The sequence below is a fragment of the Emydura macquarii genome, unplaced genomic scaffold (genome assembly GCF_026122565.2).
Source record: "Emydura macquarii macquarii isolate MOO-44397 ecotype Brisbane River unplaced genomic scaffold, CSIRO-AGI_Emac_v2 contig_2636, whole genome shotgun sequence".
Taxonomy (NCBI): domain Eukaryota; kingdom Metazoa; phylum Chordata; order Testudines; family Chelidae; genus Emydura; species Emydura macquarii.
Window position 1 is genome coordinate 30734959 of NW_027132773.1, and position 22733 is coordinate 30757691.

Genomic DNA, 22733 nt, shown 5'->3' on the forward strand with positions numbered 1-22733 from the left:
TGTATTCTCTCTTTTGGAATTTCCATGCTCAAAATGTATTTTTTTGCAGAAGGAATATAGAAGAAATTAATTTCTCACTTACATTGATGAAAACCAGAAGTAATTTCTTTAATGTCCAGTGTAAAACCAGTACTAATGGGAGGAGAATCAGGATTGATACACATCTTACATCCCATTTCAGGGAGGAAAAAATCTTCTTAGAAGCTTTATATATATAAGAATAATTATTCATGGTTTTAGTAAGAATCAACTCATACAAGAGAGTCTTTGATATTTTATTCCGGATCACCTTATTTTCTTCATCTCTATTGGCTTTCCTAATTAACATCTGAGTTTTGGTTTAAGATAGCTGATTGTATTGAGTTTGCATTGCTTTGTGATAAATTGGCAGTAAGAAGGATTTTGATCTTTAATCTGGTTCAAGGGATTCTAAGAAGCTCTGATTGCAGCCATAGGCAGTACGTGCACTAAATGAGATTGAAGGGCAAATGAAAATAAATAATGTTTGAGTAAATCACTTTGTCCTAGTTAAATGCTTTTAACAGTTTCATTATCCCTTGCAGAGCAGGTTTCAAGGGAATTAACAATTGCTTTACTTTTTTGATGTACGTATAATGCATCTTTTTCCACACTGACAAACTAACTGCATTAAAGTTGTGTATCTCCTCCATGTATTACAACAGTATCAAAGCTTTTGGGTAGAAAGCTGAGGAGAAGTCAGAGCACTGTAAAATATATTGCTATATTTATTGCCTGAGGCGAAGCATGGTAAATTGGCCAAAGCTTTCTTAGCAATCAGAGTTCACTTGAGTAAGGACATTTTAGGCCTTTTGACTACAGCAGTTCTTGCAACCAGACAAGAGCAACTTTGGATTGTTTGCATTGCTGTAAGGAATAATGTTTAGTATTGAATTAGTTAGAAAAGAAACACAGAATAGCAGAGGGTTTATTTCTTCCAGTTATTCTGGTAATCTTCCGCTTGCCAATCTTTAAATGTCTTAGAGTAATGCTTCACAGTGCCTCACTTTTTTTAAGGGATGGGGAGAACAGAAGCAAAGCATTAGAAAAAGTGGCCTGCCACTATAATGACAAGAAATACAGAAGAGGCTGATGCATGTTTTTTCAAGATGAATGTTGCCCCAGGACAGCAAATTAATAGAATAACTAGGAGCTTTCAGTGGAACATATAAGTTAACCAAGTGGAATGTTTGCTACTTTATCTTGCAGAATGCTGTGGATTTTCCTCTGTTTAAACAGAATTTGGAAGTAAATATAAATAGTCCTTAAGTTCTTACAACACCATAAGAGTTGACATACTAAGCTATTAGTTAGTCCAACTAGATTTTGTAGAAAAGGAAAAGGAATCTCTCTCTCTCTGTTTGTGTGTACAAAATGACATACTGTATTATCGATAAATACGAAATATGTCAAAGCAACCTAGGCACCAATAAATATTGGAATAATTATTATAATGACTCTATATAATTGTTATGGGTTTCAGTGTGTCTTCCAAGCACAACTTATGTTATCATTGCAAAGGTAGCTCTGAGAGAAATCTACACAAACTCTTGTACACCCCTCATGCTCCTGTAGACTCCTGGGCATGAAATCGTGGCTGCGTTGATGTCAATGGCATGACTTAACATTGATTTCAATGAGGAAAAGATTTCACCCATGCTGCATAAGATGAGAGCACCTTTTGCAACATATTTCAGCAAACTTTCACCTTAGATACCTGTCTACTGTCTTCCCACTCCTTCTGAGGATCCTTGTGCACCCAGGAAAGACATGGAAGAATTGTTCCCTGCACAATCTGCCCTATCCTTGCATACTGGTAGAGCCATTGAAGACCCACTTGGCAAGGTTACAGCCAACAGGGGATTTCCCCTATGCAACTTGTATATAGTAGATGCTACCATATATATGGTAGATAGTTAAGAACAGATGTGGTCCTTAATAGTGGGTACCTCATACTTGGCAAAATCATAAAAAGCATTCATAAACAGATAGATACTCAAAACAGTTTGGAGAGACGTGTAACAGATCTGAGGGAGGAGCTGTGGGGGAGCCTAGAGATGTTGGGTTTTAATTAGAGTTGGTAGGAAAACCATAATTCTGTTTTGCGAAAAAAATTTAGTTTTGAAATTTATTTTGTTCCAATATGGAATGAAAATGAGACGTTTTAAAAAAAAGTTATGAAAAAATACAATAGAGAGAGTGGTATCATAGGCCAGAGGTTAGCTACTTCATTTGGGATGTCACAGACCCAGCTTTAAGTCCCTACTCTGCCAGATTCAGAGAAGGGAGTTGAACATGGATTTTCCACTTCCCCGGTGATTGTCCTAGCCACTGGATTATTGCCTGTTTTAGGGTCTTGCCCGCTCTCTCTGATCAGAAATTCCATCTTGGACTGTAAGACTGATGTTTCTGCAAAACATTTTGCTTTTGATGGAAAAAAATGTTTGTTTAAATTTTTCTGGACCAGCTGTAATTCAAATATAGCTTAGAGCCCTCAGCCCAGGAGGACTCATCAAAACATAGAGCTGCATGAATGGCTGTTGGTTAAGGAGACTGTTGTTGATAGAAACCTGTAGCTGATGAATACTGCATAATACCACTGTGATCTGCTAATAAAGAGTCTTTAAGGTATTAGCAGTTCAGGAGGAATCTGTGGTCAGATTTGTTTAAATGATTATTCACAAGCCTCTCACTTTCTGTAAACAATTAGATGAACAAAAAAAATCACATATGAAGATTTACAGAAATAATAAAAGGTTGCAAATAATAAAGTGAATTCATGGTAGGTCATACTGTCAGCTGGTGATGCAAATCATTTAAGCTTTATTGAAGTTTTATGACTTATAATTTGAAAAAAAAAAGTCTGTGAATATCTTTTTCAAGTGTTCACTCATCTCTAGTCATAAAGTGTAATAGGGCCCATGGAACCTTTAATTTAATCCAGAAAGTATTTAACGTTCTAAACAGGATTTTATCTGACATTTGGAAAGCATATTAGAAGATCATTTGCTGATAAATACAACTAGTACTTCATCTTATTGATATTTTGTGTCTACATTTTATTTTATAGCTTGTGATACCTTTTGCTCTCTGAAACAGTATTGTAACAGCACTTTGCATTTAATTAAGAAAGGAATGTTTGTGGCTGATGTATTAATACCATATTAAAATTGCATGCTACTGGAATTTTTGGGACCTAGTACCTAATCGAACTCCCAACTGAAGATAGAATCATAGAATATTAGAGTTGAAAGGGATCTCAGGAGGTCATCTAGTCCAACCCCCTGCTCAAAGCAGGACTAACCTCAGCTATATCATCCCAGCCAGGGCTTTGTCAAGCCGCAGCTTAAAAACCTCCAAAGATGGAAATTCCACCACCTCCCTAGGTAACCCATTCCAGTGCTTCACCACCCTCCTAGTGAAAAACTTTTTCCTAATGTCCATCCTAGACCTCCCCAACTGCAACCTGAGACTGTTGCTCCTTGTTCTGTTATCTGCCACCACTGAGAACAGCCTAACTCCATCCTCCCTGGAACCCCCTTTCAGGTAGGTAAATGCTGCTATCAAATCCCCCCTCATTCTTCTCTTATGCAGACTAAACAAGCCTAGTTCCCTTAGCTTCTCCTCATAAGTCTTGTGCTCCAGCCCCCTAATAATTTTGGTTGCCCTCCGCTGGACTCCCTCCAACTTCTTCACATCCTTTTTGTAGTGGGGGACCCAAAACTGGACACAATACTCCAAAAGCAGCCTCACCAATGCCGAATAGAGGGGAATAATCACTTCCCGCGATCTGCTGGCAATGCCCCTCCTAATGCAGCCCAATATGCTATTAGCCTTCTTGGCAACCAGGGCACACTGCTGACTCATATCCAGCTTCTTATCCACTGTTACCCCCAGGTCCTTTTCTGCAGAGCTGCTGCCCAGCTCATCGGTCCCCAGTCTATAGCTGTGCATGGGATTCTTCCTTCCTAAGTGGAGGACTCTGCACTTTTCTTTGTTGAACCTCATCTGATTTCTTTTGGCCCAATCCTCCAGTTTGTTTAGGTCCTTCTGTATCCTATCCCTACCTTCCAGGTTATCTACCACTCCCCCCAGCTTAGATATTAGGAAGTGTGACAGGGCCAGCCCTGACAGCTATAGGAGGGTGCTGGAAGGCATATATATCAGCCCCAAGCTTAGCAAATCTTTGTTCCCTGGGTGATCCAGCTGTGGCCACTCCAGGGCAATTAAGCCAATTAGGCCAGCTGGGGCCAATCAAGGAACTTGCCCCAGCAGTTAAAAGCCTCCCAGTTAGGCAGATGGGGGCAGCTGAGAGGGAGTTGAGTAGAGCTGCTGCAAGGAGTGGAGTGGAACTGCTGCAAGGTATAGAGCCGGTGGAGGAGCTAGTGTGGGTGTGGTGAGAACACCCAGCCATGGGAGGTAAGAAGGAGCCTGTGCAACCAAGACCAGAGGATGTCAGCCCCAAAGAGCCTGAAGGAGAGCCACAAGCCAGGGGGGGCTACAGAAGAGTGACCCAGGGAATGTAGTAGCCCCTTGGACTAAGCTGTTTGAGGCTACTCCTTGCAGGGTCCCTGGGTTGGGGCCTGGGGTAGAGGGCGTGACTGGGCCTCCCCCCTGCTCCCACCCAGCCACACCACTGGCATAGCTGTCAGGAGCGCAGACCCATGGGGAAAAACAGGCCCACCTTGCCACAGAAGATATTAGAAAGAACCTTCCCTTTGATGAGTTATTCTATAATTTTCACAATTCCTTTAAAGCAACTCATAGTGGTCACTGTCAGAGACAGGAGAGTAGACTGGATGAATCATTGGTCTAATCTGTTGTGGAAATGTCTGTGTTCCAAAGGATTCAAATTTTTTCTATGAGAAAACCACCAGTACCTTCCCTCTGACCCCCACATCCTAGAACCCTTGGATCCTTTAAGGATTGCACACACTCTTGAGTCTCTCTCCTCATGACTTGAAGAGGGTAGCTATGTGGCTCATTGGATGGCCAGAAGGGTGCAACATAAGTTTATTGGCTCACACCCACTCAAGAGAAGTATAATAAGCCCTTCCCACAACCCTAGAGGCCATTCTGTGCTGGGAAGAAAAGCCTGCCTACTCCACACACACATTCTACAGGATTAGAGTAGAATTTAGGGTTTGGTGATTGTTGTGGGTATCATACTAGTCATCTTTTAGACCTGGGAAGGAATTTTTCCCTCACTACCAGATTGGTCCAGGTACTTGTTGCATAGGAGATGTTGTAAAAATAAATTGTCACAGTTTAGCAGATGTTCAGTGCAGATAGTCCTTGATAAACTGGAAGTGAATTACGAAAGGCATCTCCAAACAAAGTGGGGGTGGGGTTATGGCTCCTAATGTCTGGTACAGTGAGGAGACAACCCCTCTTCCTGATTCCCTTGACCTTTGTATCAGGGGAAGGTGATGGGGTCTCGGGGAAGGTGATGGGCAATGGTGCTGGGACCAGGAGCACAGAGGGATGCAAGGCTGGTAGCAGCAGGTGGCCCTCTTCTTAGGTGGTATGGGGGGAAGGTGATGGCAGCCCTCCACCAGGTGGAACAAAGGGGGTGGATTATGGCACCCCCTCTGCCAGATGCAATGGATGACAGAAGGTAGGATGAGCAGCATTGGATGGGTTATTGTCAGATAATTCCTAGATTGGTTATTTAATACAGTTACGGCTTCGTTAAACCACATTCCTGGTGTCTTGTTTTTCTTCCTGCAGTGTCCAGAACAATTGTATTTGCCTTGTCCACATTTATTTCCTCACTTGCTGTTTATTACTTAAAGCTAATCTGCTAGAATTGATCACTTGAAATATTTAATCCTGTGTTTAGATATAGATTTGTTTTTTATTACTACAAACCTGGGCCACAATCTTGTTTCCCCACGGTCTCCTATGGAAGTCAAATGGACTTCTGTGCATGAAGTAGCTATAGAGTGAAGCTCCTTCCTTTTAATAAACTGGATTCTTCATTTGTTCACAATACTGAAGTCAATGGGGGTAAAACTAGTGTAAAATAGTATAAGTGAGAAGAGAATAGGGCCATCTATAGTCAAGCCAACCTTCACAGGCTTGAATATTGGTATTTTCATATTAGCAGATTCTTTCCTGACTTTCATTTCTGGCATTTATCACCAGAGAACTATACAGCTCTTTGAAGGTTTGGTATTAAGATGGACTCAGTTTTTTTAATAATTATCAAAAACCAAAAAGTTATGACTGATGCCCCTTTGAACTTGAATCTTAATAGTTTCATAATATTTTTATGTACTAATCTAAAATGATTAAATGATTAAAATGATTACTTGGCCACAAAAGGCATTTGGAAATTGGTCCTTAATCCTTTGGGTGAAGGAAATTCTTTAATAAGGTCTCTATTGTTATATCCTTCTTGATTCTGTTTATCTCCTTTTATCATGAGTCAAAAATCCAGGTATCTCTGAAATACATTCAGCTCAAGCAGTGCAGCCATCTATGCCTATTTTTCATTTATTTTAAAAATTAACATTGACTAGGTGAAATTCTTTGAAGACAGAAAAATGTTACAATAGATACATTAGATAATGTAATTATGATATGCCACAAGCATTAGACATAGACAAGTTACAGCAGAGAATAGTCTAGGAACCCTAAAAATTTAATAAGCTCTAGCTACGGGCAAAATCTAGTAGATATAAGAATGGAGGAGGAAGAAGGTGCAATCTATTGGTAGTATACATTCTGATGGCAAAAGCAATGTATCACCATAACTTTTCTTTCTGTTTTATTACTTAATGGTCTCGCAGATTGTCATAGCTAAATAGCATCTATGTAGCTATTTAATGCTGTTTTTTATGTATCATAGAAATATCAGAAAAAGAGATTTATACATGCCATGTACCAAAACATATACTTCTGTCTTTTACAAATATTAAGGCTTTCTATTTATTGTTTAATATTATAAACATACAACTTTATGGGATATCTATTAATAAATGGCCTTGGTGTGAGCAAGAAGGAAGGCTCTATATTCAGACTATATATACCATTCTCTTTGAAACAACATGCAGATAAAAATGTAATGGCAAGTTCCATGCATGGTGTTTCACAGTCAGTAGATCAGTGAAAATTGATAGGTCATAGAATTTGATAACTGACATTATTTCTTCTGCCCTACTAGACTGCTTGACAGTCCCAGGCCACTGAAGAAGGAGTGACACTCAGGGTGATATATGGGGCTCTGAAGCACAGTGCAATTAAAGCACTAGGAGTAATACATTTTTTTTTTTTGTGGCTTAGAAAGGTGTCCCTTGCTTCACTAAAGGCTTCTGGAGTTCTACCATATAAAGCATGGCACACTTTGTCTGTTCTAGACAACCACCTTACCTGACTATTGGGGAAAGCCAGATGCATCCAAAGCATGAACAACATATCCCTCCTTCCTCAATTTTTAAACCACTGTTATACAACAAAGAGCCAAACAGCCTCTTTGTAAGTGAATGGAGTTACAGAAAGTTGCAGAATAATTGTGCTATGTCTCATAAACTCATAGACATTAAGGTCAGAGGGGACCATTGTGATAATTTAGTCTGATCTCCTGCATATTGCAGGGCACAGAACCTCACCCACTTACTCATGTAATAGACCCCCTAACCTCATAGTATTTCTTTACATTGTGACTTTTTGGTGTCAGAAGTCCATGTTATACAGTGTTAGCAGAATATTTAGTTGCAAATAGGGAAAAAATGTTTCAGGATGTTATGGTTATGTGGCTTTCTGTGATTCCACTTGATAAATTACTTCTCCTGCCTCTTCCCTTCCTGGATATTGAGAAGACAAGGTGATCCTGACTGCATCAGTGCTTCACTCACTCTAGCACAGTGTTTCCTGATCCTTAAATGGTGCGCATTGCTGAGAGTGGATATGGCTTTTCCCCTCTACTTATCCTGTGTAGGATCATAGTATCCCTGGTTTATTCTTTTCCCTGGGCCAGAGGTAAAGGACTGCAATTCTAGCTAGAAGAGTAGAAGGACACAAGAAATAGAAGGTAATAAATACCTTACATTTGCTTATTATCACTTATTCAGTATTATCAACACACTTTATGAACTGTACTAATGGATTTACAAACAGAATCAAATTTTGAAATCCTTACCTTACATTTTACTCTATCCTGGATCAGGCAAAACTCACATTACATTCAAGGGAGATATGCCTCAATATGATAAGATTATGCCCTTCGTAAGAATCATTTCACCCACGTTTGAGGTGAAATGTAGCAAAGATTGACAGTACATAATAATATTACTCTGTGGTAGAGAGCAAAAAGCAAATATTGTCATATAGGAAATAATATTAAAAACAATATCTTTCCCAGAATCAGCAAGTCAAGGCTAGTGTTTGATGGGACACTTTCGCCAAGATTTTCAAAAGTGACTAGTGATTATGGGTGCTTCCACTTTTGGGTGATCAACCTAAGGACAGATTTTCAGAAAACCCTCTGAAAATTGGGTTCATTTAAGGTGCCTTATGTTGAGCACTGGAAATTTAAGACAAATCACTTTTTGGCCCTAATATCTAAACTCATTCCCCTATAGCCCACCTCTCTATAGTATGCTTAGAATGTGTACATGTGCAATTTGTTATAAACCTTTTTTATATCTGGTTGGTACGTCTCAGTTCCTTTTAAAAGGCAATACATATAATTATTCTGGCAATTATAAAATGACTAATAATCCAACAAAGTAATTACAAAACAAGGATACACCTTTTTTACTTTTTAACCATTGTAAATATTGTTTACAGATTAAAATGGAACACATGACCTGAGAGTAGGAAGCCAAAGTATGTAAAGTAGTCTGTCATTATACACAGACAATGTATTTCTTGCAGTAGCAAACCCCCTAAAGCAAAATCACTATGATTTTCAAAATAAAAGACAATTCTTATTCTACTGTCAGGTTCGTGCTATGAGGCCAAAAGAGAAAAGTCAGAAATAAGAGCTTTAAACACAGCTTGCATAAAAAACCCACAGTCAGTATGAGGTTGACCTAGATGAAGCCTGAGACAAAATGCTGTACCTGTCTATCAATCTGATCCCAAAATTTCATTCACATATATCCCTGCCCCACACACAAACCCATTCCAATCAACAGTCCTCCCTCCCACCCTCTGTGATTTTATATAATTATTGATGCATTCATATTGATATCTATCACCACGCGCTAGAGACCACATATCAATGAAAACTAGTATCAGTCAAGAAATTGTTTAACAGTACTGTCCACACTTGAAGAAGAAATACATTTCTTATTATAAGAATCTGGCAAAAAAGTGGCTAAACAAAGGGATTTAGATTATGTCTTGAAGCTCACCAAACTTAGTCTTTGAGGCATGGTCCATCTACTGTGCATGTACTTTGCTGGCCATGAGAAATTTTAAACCCAGAGTGTTCCAACAGATATTAATTCAGTGAGGCTATGTAAGGGGGTAAAGGTGATCTCTCAGATAACTGGGTTTTAAATACATCCAGACTCGATACATCATAACAAACAATATGCTATCAAATTTAATCTTAACTAATTTAACTAACCTGGGTTAGTTTGATCAGGAAAAAACGCTACCTTCATGAACTCCAAAGTCCAGTCTAGTCCAGTAAAACACAGAGTATGAGTTGAACCTGAAACCACTCTGAACAGTGCCATGGTTGTCATGAAGTCAATGACATCATGAATTATTTTCATCTTGGACAAGGAGATGGACAATCAGAAACCCAGAAAAATAAATTTTGATAAGATCTCAGTCAACTAACAGGAGCAAAAAGTGGCCTATGATCCATACATGAAATATATCCCTGGATATTCAAACCAAATGGGCATATTCAAATATGCTCATCAATGTGGAGGGATAATTCCTATGTCAAGCTAAATAAAGTAATAATTGTACCTCCACCCCAGACTATCATAGACCTGTGTTGAATGAAACACTCATCTGGACAAAGACTAGCTAAAGCAAAGTGAGCAGAATTAATCCAGCCAATTCTAGGTAAGACAAGCAAGGGTGACAACTTCAATACAGTTGAGTTCATTGAATATACTGAGGTATAAATTAGGGCTTTTCCCTCATAGTCCCATAATAATGAGTTAGGGCCTTGTGCAGGATCAGGAAGACAGATAACACCAGATAATGTCTACCAGCTATCTATATTAAAGGACTCTCAAGTCCCATCTCCTGATTCCTGATATGACAGCAATCTGAGAGTCCTCATCCCCTGAACCATTTCTATCTCCATTGTGCCTCAGACTACCAATGCAGTTCCACCTTCTTGACTACTAAAAATGAAGGTGCAGCCAAAGAAGATGGGAATTCAGTAAGTGAATCTCAGGGCAGAATGTAGGACTCTTTGGCCTCATTCCTAGCTTGTACTTTGCTGTGTGGAATAAGTTTATCAGTTATTTCAACATTATTCCTCTCTGTCAATCCTCTCACAATAATATACAGAAAATTTTCATGGACTCCAATGCTGCCCCATTTCTTCCTTTAAAATGCTGTCTGGGCTCTGACCAGCTGCACGGGCCTTCAGGCCTCAAAGGAGTGTGTGTCCAGTTGCCAGCTGTGGGGCTGGTAGTGAAGGCTATAAGGAGACCCGGGCCCATCCTACTCCACCAGGGCCTAGCCCAGGGCCTTCCTAAAGGCAGGTGTTCCCACCATTGGGTCGGCAGGGAAGCCAAACTCCGCTGCCTCACTTTCCAGCAGCACAACCTGACCAAAGTCTGGTTCCCCTGGGTTACTTTCTACTGCCCTCCATTGGCGTGGCTCCATAGCCTGCGAGTCCTTACTTGCTTCAGGGTAGATGGCCAACAGCAGTCCTGGTAACACCTCTCTGCTTTTAGTCTCTTCTGGTGGCAGGGAATGGTGTGGCTCAGTGCATGGTACATAGTCTTGCAGAGAGCTTGAGACATCTGCCTTCTTTCCTGTTTGGCACCAACTGAGCTGTAGGGCCCTCCCTTTATACTTCCTTTCCCACACCTGCACTTCAGGCATGGGGGGTGGGGCTGGTGCAGCTCCGCCCACCAGTGGGAGTGTAGTGGTGCCTCACTCTCAGGCTCAGAAGGAGGCCCCTCTGCCTCACTACACACATAAGGATGAATTAAAAATATAAGACCTTAAAATGTCTTATCATTTTGTACAGACAGTGTGTGTTGAACAGAATCCATATATTCATACAATGGTGGGCAAAAAGCTGGCATGATAAAAGAGAAGAAATAACTGTGTACAACAAATGTGTTTTCATTCTGATGGTAATGTACCAAAAAGTTGGGTGAAATATTTGTTAGGTAATATTTAAAATACTATACAAGAATGTTCAATAATTGCCCTGTTCCATTCATTCCCTCTGAAGCACCCTGGCACCAGCCACTGTTGGAAGACAGGATACTGGGCTAGAGTAGACCATTTGTTTGACCCAGTATGACCATTCTTATGTGCAAGGCAATTTTATGTAAGCTAGACTTTTCTTTTTTGGTTACAAAAACACTTCCAAATGAATGAGAGATGTTTATGTGAATGACTTGGCTTCTACAATAGCCAAACACGTTATGACTCACTGGAAAAATGTTACAGATCTGTCAATAAAAACGTGGCTGTCTGCTTTTTATTCAGGAAGTAGATATGGAAAGAAAATTACAAGAAACCTGCAGTTTTCTTTTACTGGTATTAATGACCCTTTCCATTTGTTTATTGGCACACATTCCCAGAAACAAATTTCTGAACAAATTCATATATGTTCACAGCTATTTTGAAAAGATGTTTACAGTTATTGGGTTTTTTATTTACACAACAAAGTCAAATAGGCATGTTCTTGGACAATTTGTGAACAACAATATGGTCATACAATGAGAAAACAAAAATTTAAATGATTTAAATGACCAATCGTGCAGCACCAGTAGTGAATAAAGAGGATAATCATAGTGACAATTTTACAATCAAACCATAGACCAGAATACGTTTGCATACACTATTCACCAAATGGCTATCCATAAAAATTATATTTTTGATATTTCATAATTCACAAAGAATTAAAAGATATGAATTCATCAGATAAATTATTTGCAATGTATAATTTGATCTATTCTAATCTCCCATGCAATATTTAAAGAGAGAATTACAGGAATCTTGAGGGTAATCCTCCAATTTATGTCAATTAATTCTGCCAGTCCTTTCAAGGGAAGTCAAACTAAGACCAATTTTCCCCTCTCCTTAATGGGTTTTGAATCTTATGACTAAATATATAAATAAACTGATTAATTAAACACGTATCCAGTTGTATAAACAATGTTAATGTAATATTACAGTGGTGATTCTAAAACTCAAAAAAACCTACCAAATCTTTTAGTCATTTTTCTAATCAAATCAAACTTAAAAAAAAAAAGTAGTATGGGGTTAATGTATAGTAGTTTTAACATCTTTATTTTACTAAAATTTTAAGGAGGGGGGAGAATGTTTTCTTAACTTCCATTCCATACAAATATATTTCCTGCATTTATGTACACAGTATATTCCATAATGTAATAAAAATATAAAATGAATTTCTTGGACCATACAAACACACACAAAAACCCTTGAAAATATTAGCAATTTCATCTTTTAAAAAAACTAATTCCCCTTTGTCATTGTTAAGCATTTATTTCCTCCTTTATATTAAATGCATTATGTATTTTATTCTCAATAAGTTTTGGTGATGATAAATTATATTTACTACATTTCTTCCTCTCCCAACAGTCAGCTGTTATATACATTTATATTTAGGTTTTTTTGGAGATTTTTTAGGTGTCTGCAAACTTCCTAATTTGAATCCAATTTGTTCTCTAGAAACTTGCTTGAGTTTCAACCTTGGATTGAAATAGGTCAAAGTGCTTGACATGCCATTTAACAAAAAATCTCCTCCAGTTTAGCTGTGGGCATCACGGTACTCAATCACATTTATTTCTCTCTGGGAAATGAATTTTTAAAATGCTTCCATGCCAAATCAATGACAGTTATCACAATTATTGGTTACACTTTTTATTCTGTGCCATCCTAAATTAGATACAGTAGCTAAAAAATATTAACACTAAAGTAAAAATGAGACTCTTTTCTCCACTTGCATTTCCAATTGAATATACAATTTTTCTTTGTTGGCTTGTCATTACACTTTTGAATAAGTTTGTTGCTTCACTGGTCAGTTACTGTTTTTTTAGCTGGGAAGGTCTGTACATGATGTGATCTTAGCTTCATAAGAATGTTCAGAATGAGTTTTATAATTTTGGGACATCACATCTTTGTATTTCCCCTGGGCTGTAATGATACATTGTGCTTTAGTGACAGAACATGGTCCTCTTGCAGTTTGACTTATCTTCATGGGTGAATTTAATCTTAATGTTCACTAATATTAAAAATAAATGGCTGAGCTCAAATTTTCCTAATTAAGGTATCCACTGAGGATCTAGATATCTCCAGCTGAAACCAGAGAAAAAAACTCCCATTGTCTTCAACAGGAACAAGATAGTTCTTAAAATAATGCACATACTCTCAGAATTGATTTTCCATGTACATGTAATTTCTGTAGCCTGAAGATCTAGAAGGTAGGGAACACTGGGAAGAATGACCAAATCTGCATATTTACTTATAACTCCAAATGGACAGAAGTTCAGCGATGAAGGTGCTGTCTGTCACCATCTATTGGTGAGCAGAGGGATGTACAGCTACAAAGTGAGCTTTATTTGCATAGGTCATCCAGTAACACTTGAGAGCCACCATAACTGCACACAAGCTCAGAATTGATTGGGTGGGAGATAATGAATGGGAGATGATGCAGAAGTGGCTCTTTGCTGAAGCCATAGAGGACGGCAGCAGAGCTGAGTGAACTTGGGTGAGGCCCCTCCTACCAACCACTAAATAAAGCTGAAGTCACTAGAGGTGACTTAGGTGGTGGAGACTCAAGACAGAATCAGGCAGCACTTCCCAAGGGAGAGGGGGCAGGCCTGGCTGAGTGCACCTCAAGACTCTGGAACTATATTACCCACTGATACGAATATGTGAGTGGGGTTTCATGGATGAGAAAGGAGGAAGTTATGTGGTAAAGGGACATTTGCCTACAGGACATTTATACTGGTGGGTAAGAAACCAAGCTAACAGATACTGTGAAAATTGTCATAGGGGAGTGTTTCACTTATCATTTAGATAGATTTATTGTATTTTTCCAGGTTGATTCTGTGTTTCCTTTTCTCTTAATAAAGTTTTTTCTTGTTTCATACACAAATTCAGTGCTTAAGAGCAGAGAAATACTGCTTAATAAAGGCATGCTGGAAAGCTATTTAGTGATCACAAAAATTCTGGGTGAAACTGGAGCCTGTAGTGTTCATTAGTTCTAAGAAAGATCCTTAGGTTGTTTAAACCTGACCTTTTTTGCTGTTGACAACACCTAGCAGAAGCGTTACACAGATTATGGTAGTTTCCCACCTTCTCACAAATCACTCCCACCTTCTCATAAATCAAAGAGACTGAGTAGCTAATGGTGGCATGCAGTATCTTTTGAACATGAGCACCACCTATATACTGTGATTTTGAGTGCTGTCTTTGGCAGCTTTCTGAGAATGTTTGTTATAAATGTTAGGTGCCCTCAGCCAACATTTTGCAAGGCTTCCTTCCGGAAGGAAAGAAAGGATGTTTCAGTGGCTCGAGTAGAAGCCTGGGACATAGGAGACCTGGGTTCAATTTCCTGTTCCACCACAGACTTTCTCTGTGACCTTGAAGAAGGCACTTAATATCTCGGTGCCTCAGTTCTCCATCTGTAAAAGTGGAATAATAGCACTTCCCTATCTCACAGTGGTGTTGTGAGGATAAAGACACAAAAGTTTTTGAGATGCTCCAATAATACAGTAATGGGGCCCACGTAATTATCTAAGATAGATAGATAGGGAGAAGATATCATCAAGAATGCATTTTTCAGTAATGGATCAGCATTTCCAGAAGTTAGAGACAATTTTCTTCTAGAAGAAGAAGAAGAAGACACCCCAGAAGATGTCTTCTATAAGGATAAATTATCATGCCTATACAGAATACATTGACGCTGGCACTTCACTACCATCATAGGTCTGAGAGAGAAGACTATGGATAAGTAGATATCTATATTTTTACTTGTACACCACAAAGAGGAAGAAACCTCAGGAGATCCATTTTAGATCTAAATTCTATGGTTCATATGCGCCACTCTTTTGCAAAAGCAACAGGGAAAACATAATGTCCTAAGGCTCCATTGGAGCAGTGGAGTCTTCATATTTTTCCCCCTATCCCAGTCTGCCAAGGGTATGCAGATTTGGCTCAAAGAAAGCAATGAAGTCTGGGAACAGAAATCTGCAGAGGCCTCAGCTGCTAGTATCATTGATTTCAATCAGCTGTGTGAGAAAACGTCTTAACATCTCCCCAGTAGTTCTCCTCTCCCTCGTAGTCATCATGACAGCCACCATGAAGAAGAATTGTGCTACCAATGGCTGTCAGCCCCTCACTGTACCCTGACAGCAGAGGGGAATTACATTATGTGCTCTAGGAGCTCATGGTATATCAGACAGCATTCATTCTCCACAACTTTGCACATGTCCAATCCTCAGATTTTAGGAGGGAGGAGGGATACAGCCTTAGGAGATGATTCGTGTGTACACAGAAACCATATTCAGAGCCAACCATGTCACACAGCAGTTGTAAACTCAATGAATATTGGAATAGTTACAGGGAATGCAATGTTGCCTCTCAGTAAGCTGAAGAAGGTTGGCTGATTTTTTACAAAGCAGCCAGTTCATATATGTAGCAGATGTGTAAGAAAGAGAAATGCCACAGATAGCTATTGGAAGATAATTGGGATGAAAATCTTGTGAAGCTAGGAGCAAATGCCACATGAAATTGTAAGAAGCAGTGCTGGATTAAAGCAATCTGGGGTCCTTGGCACACAACAAATGGTTACCTTGCCAGGCTCTGCTCCTCTCATATGGCCCCATATCCATGGTCTGGTCCCACTACTTCAGGGTGGCAGTTGTATGGGTCACATATACAGGGCCATCTGTGGGATTGGTGGGGAACCTGCCACCACTGGTCTTTAAGCAAGTTAGAGCTACCCTTCCTCTCTGGGCCACTGCTTTTTGGATGCTGGGGAGGAAGGAGGAATCAGTTCCCCCTCAAACAAAAACCCATGCCAACACCACCCAGCAGAGTCTTGATGGAGTAGTTGAAACAAAGGCTTCTCCCCTCCCACTCTTCACCCCTGACAGAGAGCCCTCTTTTGAGCTATTGTGCACAAGCTCTTTTCCCATCATCCCTCAGAGCTGTAGGTTTGATATGAAAGGGGTGTTTAACGTGACTAAGCGGAATTGTTTTAGGCTCAAGTTAAGATCATATTTATGTTTAATGAAAAGCTGGAATTCAGATGTTGTCATGTAACCCCAGGAGTTAGCGCATGCCTAAGCTTCAATTTGATCTTGGATAGAAGAAGAAAATACTGTAAAGAACTGGCCACACTATCTGCTACTGCTATTGAACTTTTTGTACCTACCTCTCCGGCTGTCAATATTACCATCTCTCATCCTGACTTTTTCCAGTTTCCCTGTCCAGCTGAGGGAACCTATTGCAACATCTGTGTTGATGCAGGTAGAAAGGATTCACCGGGAGCTGTACAACATAAACCACTAGATATTAAAGGGATATACCACTCATATTTTCTCTCCCTTCTCATCTGCTTCTATTCTGCCTTTTACTTTTAAATTGTTGTCAGACTCATTGCCACCCATGAACATGTGGTACAGCGAGCAGATTTTGATCATATGACATTTGTTTTAGGGGGAAATTCTCCTCTCAGGTCACCCTTTAGAAAGATGTTGTGGCTTCTACAGACATCAATGGGAGAGTTACTGTTTAACATCCATGAAGAGATCCATTGTGTATCAAAAAGGAAAACTCAGCCCTTTATATTTTTAGAAAAAATATCCCTGTAACTCTTTATTTAATTATCTTTACTTCAAATTTATTTAGATAATGAGAATGTATATTGCAATAACAGGACCAAACTGCTTTCTTTATTTCAGCCTTTTATTACTCACCCTTTAACTACTATATTTAAAGACATTTTAGAACACAATCTGTAAACAAGAACTACTTCTATAAAGGTTTACATACATGGAATAATACAGTGCCTTGAATCTAGTTTTCAAGCATTTTTCCCAAAATTTACCATTCAGTCTCTTATTCATAACAAGATTATAGTACATAATCACTGTATCTTTGCATCCCTTCTTAATTTTTTGTTTACATGCATTGTTAGTCCAATTTTAAAACTAACTGTGTAGATCTCATTCATATGAATGAAAAACATAACAGCAGCAAATTTATTTTTCCCCACTGTGGTTTCATATGCTTTTGGTATCAAAAACTGCTTTCACATCAACAATTATATATTAAGCCTCCATGACATGTGGATTAAAAATGAATCACTACAAAATGCTGGACTCTCACTATGAATAGAATTAAATGAAATGCTGTGATCTAAGTCTTTCCTGCTGTTCCTAAATATGTAAACTTCAAATAAGTCTACAGTAACCAATTTTCATTTAGCACCAAAAAAACACATGCAACCTTAAATGTTGTACCAAAATTATTAAGAATGAATTAAACTGAAAATGTAGAATGTCTATAAAACTTCAAATAAAAGCTGTTTGAGATCAGAGTAAATTTTCCTATAGCTAGTTGTTTTATCCCCAGGACCCTGAACTTAGAGTTCATATAGTCTTGTAGAGCACTTTGGGATCTTTGGCCAAGGATGCTATAGACAGAAAAGCTATTCTTAATATCACAGTTACACATTTCATTATTACTAAATAATATCATGAGTTCTTTACCATGTAGCATGGGTAATAATAAAAGTAAAATTCTCTCCTCAGCAACATGCTTGTAACTCCAACATCTTTAGTGGTAGGGTCACGTAAGTGTCAAAGAGGGCAGAATTTGGGTGGGGCCACATCTTATAAAACCTTCCTAGAGTTTGGTGAATAATTTATAATGTGTCATTTATTTGCCTAATTTCACCTCTTTTTCTGTTTGTATAGATCACAACAATGGTCAATGAAGAGAAGACAACTTACATTATACTATTAGGAGATTAAAATGGTTCACCAAATAATTTCAGCTGATAAATCAATTGGAATTCATGCTGTTTTAATTGAATATACAAGTAACATGCTATGTGACATACCTTGCCACATGGGGCTTCATAGGATGTAAGACCAGAAGGGACCATGAGATCATGTAGTTTGATCTCCTACATATCACAGGCCATTAATTGCACCCAGTTGCCTCTATCCTGAACCCAATAACTTGAGATGCTGCATTGTAATTCTCCCATGTGGGCACTGTGCACATAAATTTAAAGGTTCTCATTGAAGAAGAGTACATTAATGAGAACTTGACTACTTTAAGTTTATGTCCGCAACGTCTACATGGGGGAGTTACGGAGCAGCACTTTGGTGCACATTGCTATTCACACCCCCTTAGTCCAAAGTGGAGGGCAGCCTCGCCATGCCCTTAAACTAAAGAATTTTAGTCTTCAGGAGACTAAAGTGTTGTTTGCCACAGGCAGAGAATGGAAGAGATCGAGATGCCAACAGTGCACGATGCAAAGCCAGGGAAATAGGTAGGTGAGATATGCCCAAATGATCCTATCATTCAGTTCCCACTCCAAGATGTGGAGGAATGTAGAAAAAACACAAAGTCCTTATTTCTGACACCCTTACTCACTTTGTACTTTATTTTTTAATTAGTCCTGTATATTTCAATGGGATATTTGAGTAATAAGCACTCCTCGGCTTGTATAAGGGAGGCAAAATCTGCCCCATAACATCTTTCTGTATCTTGTGAGGGATCCAACTCAAATTTTTTCCAATGATATTACAGGGAGTTGAATAAGGCCTTGAATGAGCATAAATCTTAGCAACAATTCACTGGTATGAAGATTCATAAATAGAAATTCAAAATTTTCTTTCTGCAAATATTAGAATATTTGCTTAAAATGCATTTCTCTCAGTAAACATTGTTGATAGGCTCTAGCCTTTCCATTGTATTTGTTTATTTATAAAGGACTAAACGATGAACCCTATATTCACACTAATACTACTTTACACTGTGAGTATTCCCACTGACATCAGTGGGGCTACTTGTAAGTAAGGTACTACTGAGTGAAAGGTCTGTTTTCTATGGTTCTTATTCTGTGCTCATCATCGTAGTATCTGAGTGTCTGAGTAAGGGCATCAGAATCTAGCCCTTTTCATTTCTTTTTTGCTCCAATTTTCTGATCAGTGGTATTTATTCAAATCTTCCCCATGCCTAGAAATAAGCATACACCTTTGCACATTACTATGCCTGTAATGAAGCCTGCAATGAAGCAACTCAGCTCATTATACATGTAAAATATATGATATAATGGTTTATATTTTCTTCCTTCAGGACAACCTGTGAAGAATGTTGGCAAATATTACCTGTTTGGTGTAAGCCTTTCTGAAAGAAACCTATGAGAACTCGCAGTGAGAACAACCCTTCTAGAATGGTCTACATTTCAATAGTCCATGCAAGTAGTCATTTGAAATCAGTCATTCCTTTGCAGTTCAACTGGCAGTTTCTATTAGTTATACGCTAATCTATCTCTCCATTGAGGGATAGTAACTGTTGCCAATTTGTTGCTGTGCAACCATTACAAATGTGTTGCCGTGCAACCATTACAGAAGAGAGTTTTTATTACAGATTGAATTGATTTAAATATATTTGTCTACCATCAGATTAGGGGATTATTCTAGTTCTCAGAGCTTGCACACTTAAAAGACAATGCTAAATTCTGAGAGCTCAGTGATGTCTGGAAATTGCTTCGGGTTAACCACCCTAAAATTTATGTTTCTTTAACAACTATAAACCTCACTGTCCTAGATTTCCCACATGGTACTTTTTGGAAAACTATTCCTTTCACACCACTGTTTTTGCTTTGTTTGTTTTATTCCTCTCAATTTACCCCAGGTCCTTCCTATTTCTTCAGTCTATTGTCTTAACTACACACTTATTACTCTTTGATGTGTTGCCACTGAAACTATACTTCAACTATTTGCTGCTGCCTTTTATATGTTATTCCTACATCACTTATATTGTACTCCCCCAGGGCTATTTTAAAAATCAATTTGCTTCTCTTTCCAGAAAAGAGGATCCAGAGGAAAAAAAAATATCTTCTTTCACCTGATTTCATCTATTAACTGCATCTCAATCCAACTTCCAATGTGGCAGGAACATTTTTGGCTGTCCAACCACCTTATTTGTGGATACGGTTAGGTGAATGGGTGAAGTTCCAGGAATAAATAAATCTGCTAATTATCTATGCAATAATTGCAGTTGCAAAATAAAGCACTATATTGGAAAGTAATTTTGAAAATGTCAGCCTTATTAGGCCTTGGTTTGAATGTTAAATGTTAACCTAGTGATGGAATCAGTCAGTCGATCAGCACATCTTATTCAATGTGGGTCCACGAAGGACTCTGACATGGCCTTGATTGGCAAGCCTGAAACAAATTTCATATTCTAGTCAAAGAGATGGAACTTCTGAATATATCTCACTGCTTCATGCTCAGATCTCTCCAGGCAGCAACAGTCTTTATTTTGCCTTATTCAATGTTATTCAATGCCTGTTGTCTAGACTGGTTTGCCATTACATGAATAGTAGCCATATGGTATGTCTACATTGTAGCTGGGAAGAAGTCATTTAGCCTAGGAAGACACACTCATAATAGCAGGGCTTTGAGCTAGCATACTAAAAATAGCAATGTGAACAGTCTGACTTGGGCTGGAGATCAGAATTTCTAGTCAAGGAGGTAGATTAGGCTTGAGAGCCCAAGCATCCTCCTAAATCGGAAAGGTTACATTCCAATGTTTAGCCTGATAGCATAAGCCTGTCTACTCAGGCTGGGAGATATACTCCCAGTAGCAGTGTAAACATATTCATAGAGGTCCTTCATACCATAACCCCTCTGCTTCAGGCTTTTGCTCCGCTTGTTCCCACTTGCAGTGATTTATGGTGTATAAATTCATGACTAGTCACATTAATGACTCTTGGCTTTCTACAACATGTTTAAAATACAGGGGGTGTGAATACATATTATTAAGGCAGGGTAATAGTCTGAGGAAATAGATTCACCAGTAAGGTAGGCAGAGGTACAGCTCAGTTTACAGGCTGAGTATGAGGACAAGATGTAAGGAAGTGTATCAGTGATGTGGGAATGAAGCAGTGTACAACCCTCAATTGTATGTGCTATATACAATAAAAAACAATAAGTCTTTCAGAGTTTTATATATATATATATATATATATATATATATATATATATATATATATATTTCAACTGGAGGACAACATTAAAATGAGTCATTCCTTTCAGGACCCTTTTATTGCAGCAATTCCTGGAGCCCTGCCAATATTGAAAGGTCTCATTGGATACCACTCATCATACTGTAATGCTTAAAGTGCTCTTCTATTCTGAAAAGTAAGTCTGTGAAAATGACATTGTGTGGGTACTATGTTTATTGCGTCATATATTGCTAATCCAGAGCAACATTTGCTGAGTTTCAGTTAAAAAATGGTTCTTCCAATTCATACCCTGCAACACCAGACTGGTCTTTGAAAGTCAAATTGTGTTCTTTCATGTCCAGTAATAAAGATTCAGTGGTAGGAGTTAGAGGGGGAGTGGGTATGGTGAGGGCAGAATGTGTTGCTGCAACTGGAGCTCAGTTAACAGCTCTGTTGATCATGTATGAGACAGAATAGAATCCAGATCATTCTCCCAGAGCTGTATCAGCTCTCCAGTGCTAGCAAAAGTAAGAGGTTGTAACAACTTTTTCTGAGTAGGTATGATTGTAAAATACACACATGGAACAGATCTATTGAATAAGATGTTCACCCTTATTCATCCATTTAGTGGACCAACATTTTAAACATTCATAGAGTGTATCGATATCTGTTCTCCTCCGCTCATTATTCCTAAGTGTTATAATAAAATTCCATTAATCAGTACCCTGAGAAATGGAATGTAGTGATAATTGGGATGGTAGCTTTTAAGCAGTTCATTAAATAAGGTGACTATCTCCTAGCAAAATGTATACTTGTAACTGGACAACTAATTAATTCACATAATTCTGTTTTCACCTTGTTGTTTCAAGTAAGAGGATCACACTGTATCACAAATGTTTCAAAAGCAAAGAAGGAAGCAACTGAATATATTGTATCCATTTTATTTTCCTCATGTTATAAATGGGCTGATTGAATGGCTACTACAAGTACCTGGCTCTGACAGCACTAAGTGTTCATCACAAATGTGCAAATTATTCCATCACACAAGTAGCATTTACTGGTTTAACAATTTATGAACGGAAATGAATAATTTTAAAAGAAAGTCAATTTCTAACCACTTGATCACCATTTGAAGAAGGTAATTTACAATGAAATGTACACTGTGCTATTTATTTTAAAGAATTTCCACCATTGCTATTTTCTGGAAATAATGGAGTTATACTTATTTAATTTATCTAAACAATATACTAATTACATCTTCAAAGATGTACTTGAATTACATTGATTCTTCAAGAGACAGGGTTATATCTAAATAGATTAATTTTATACA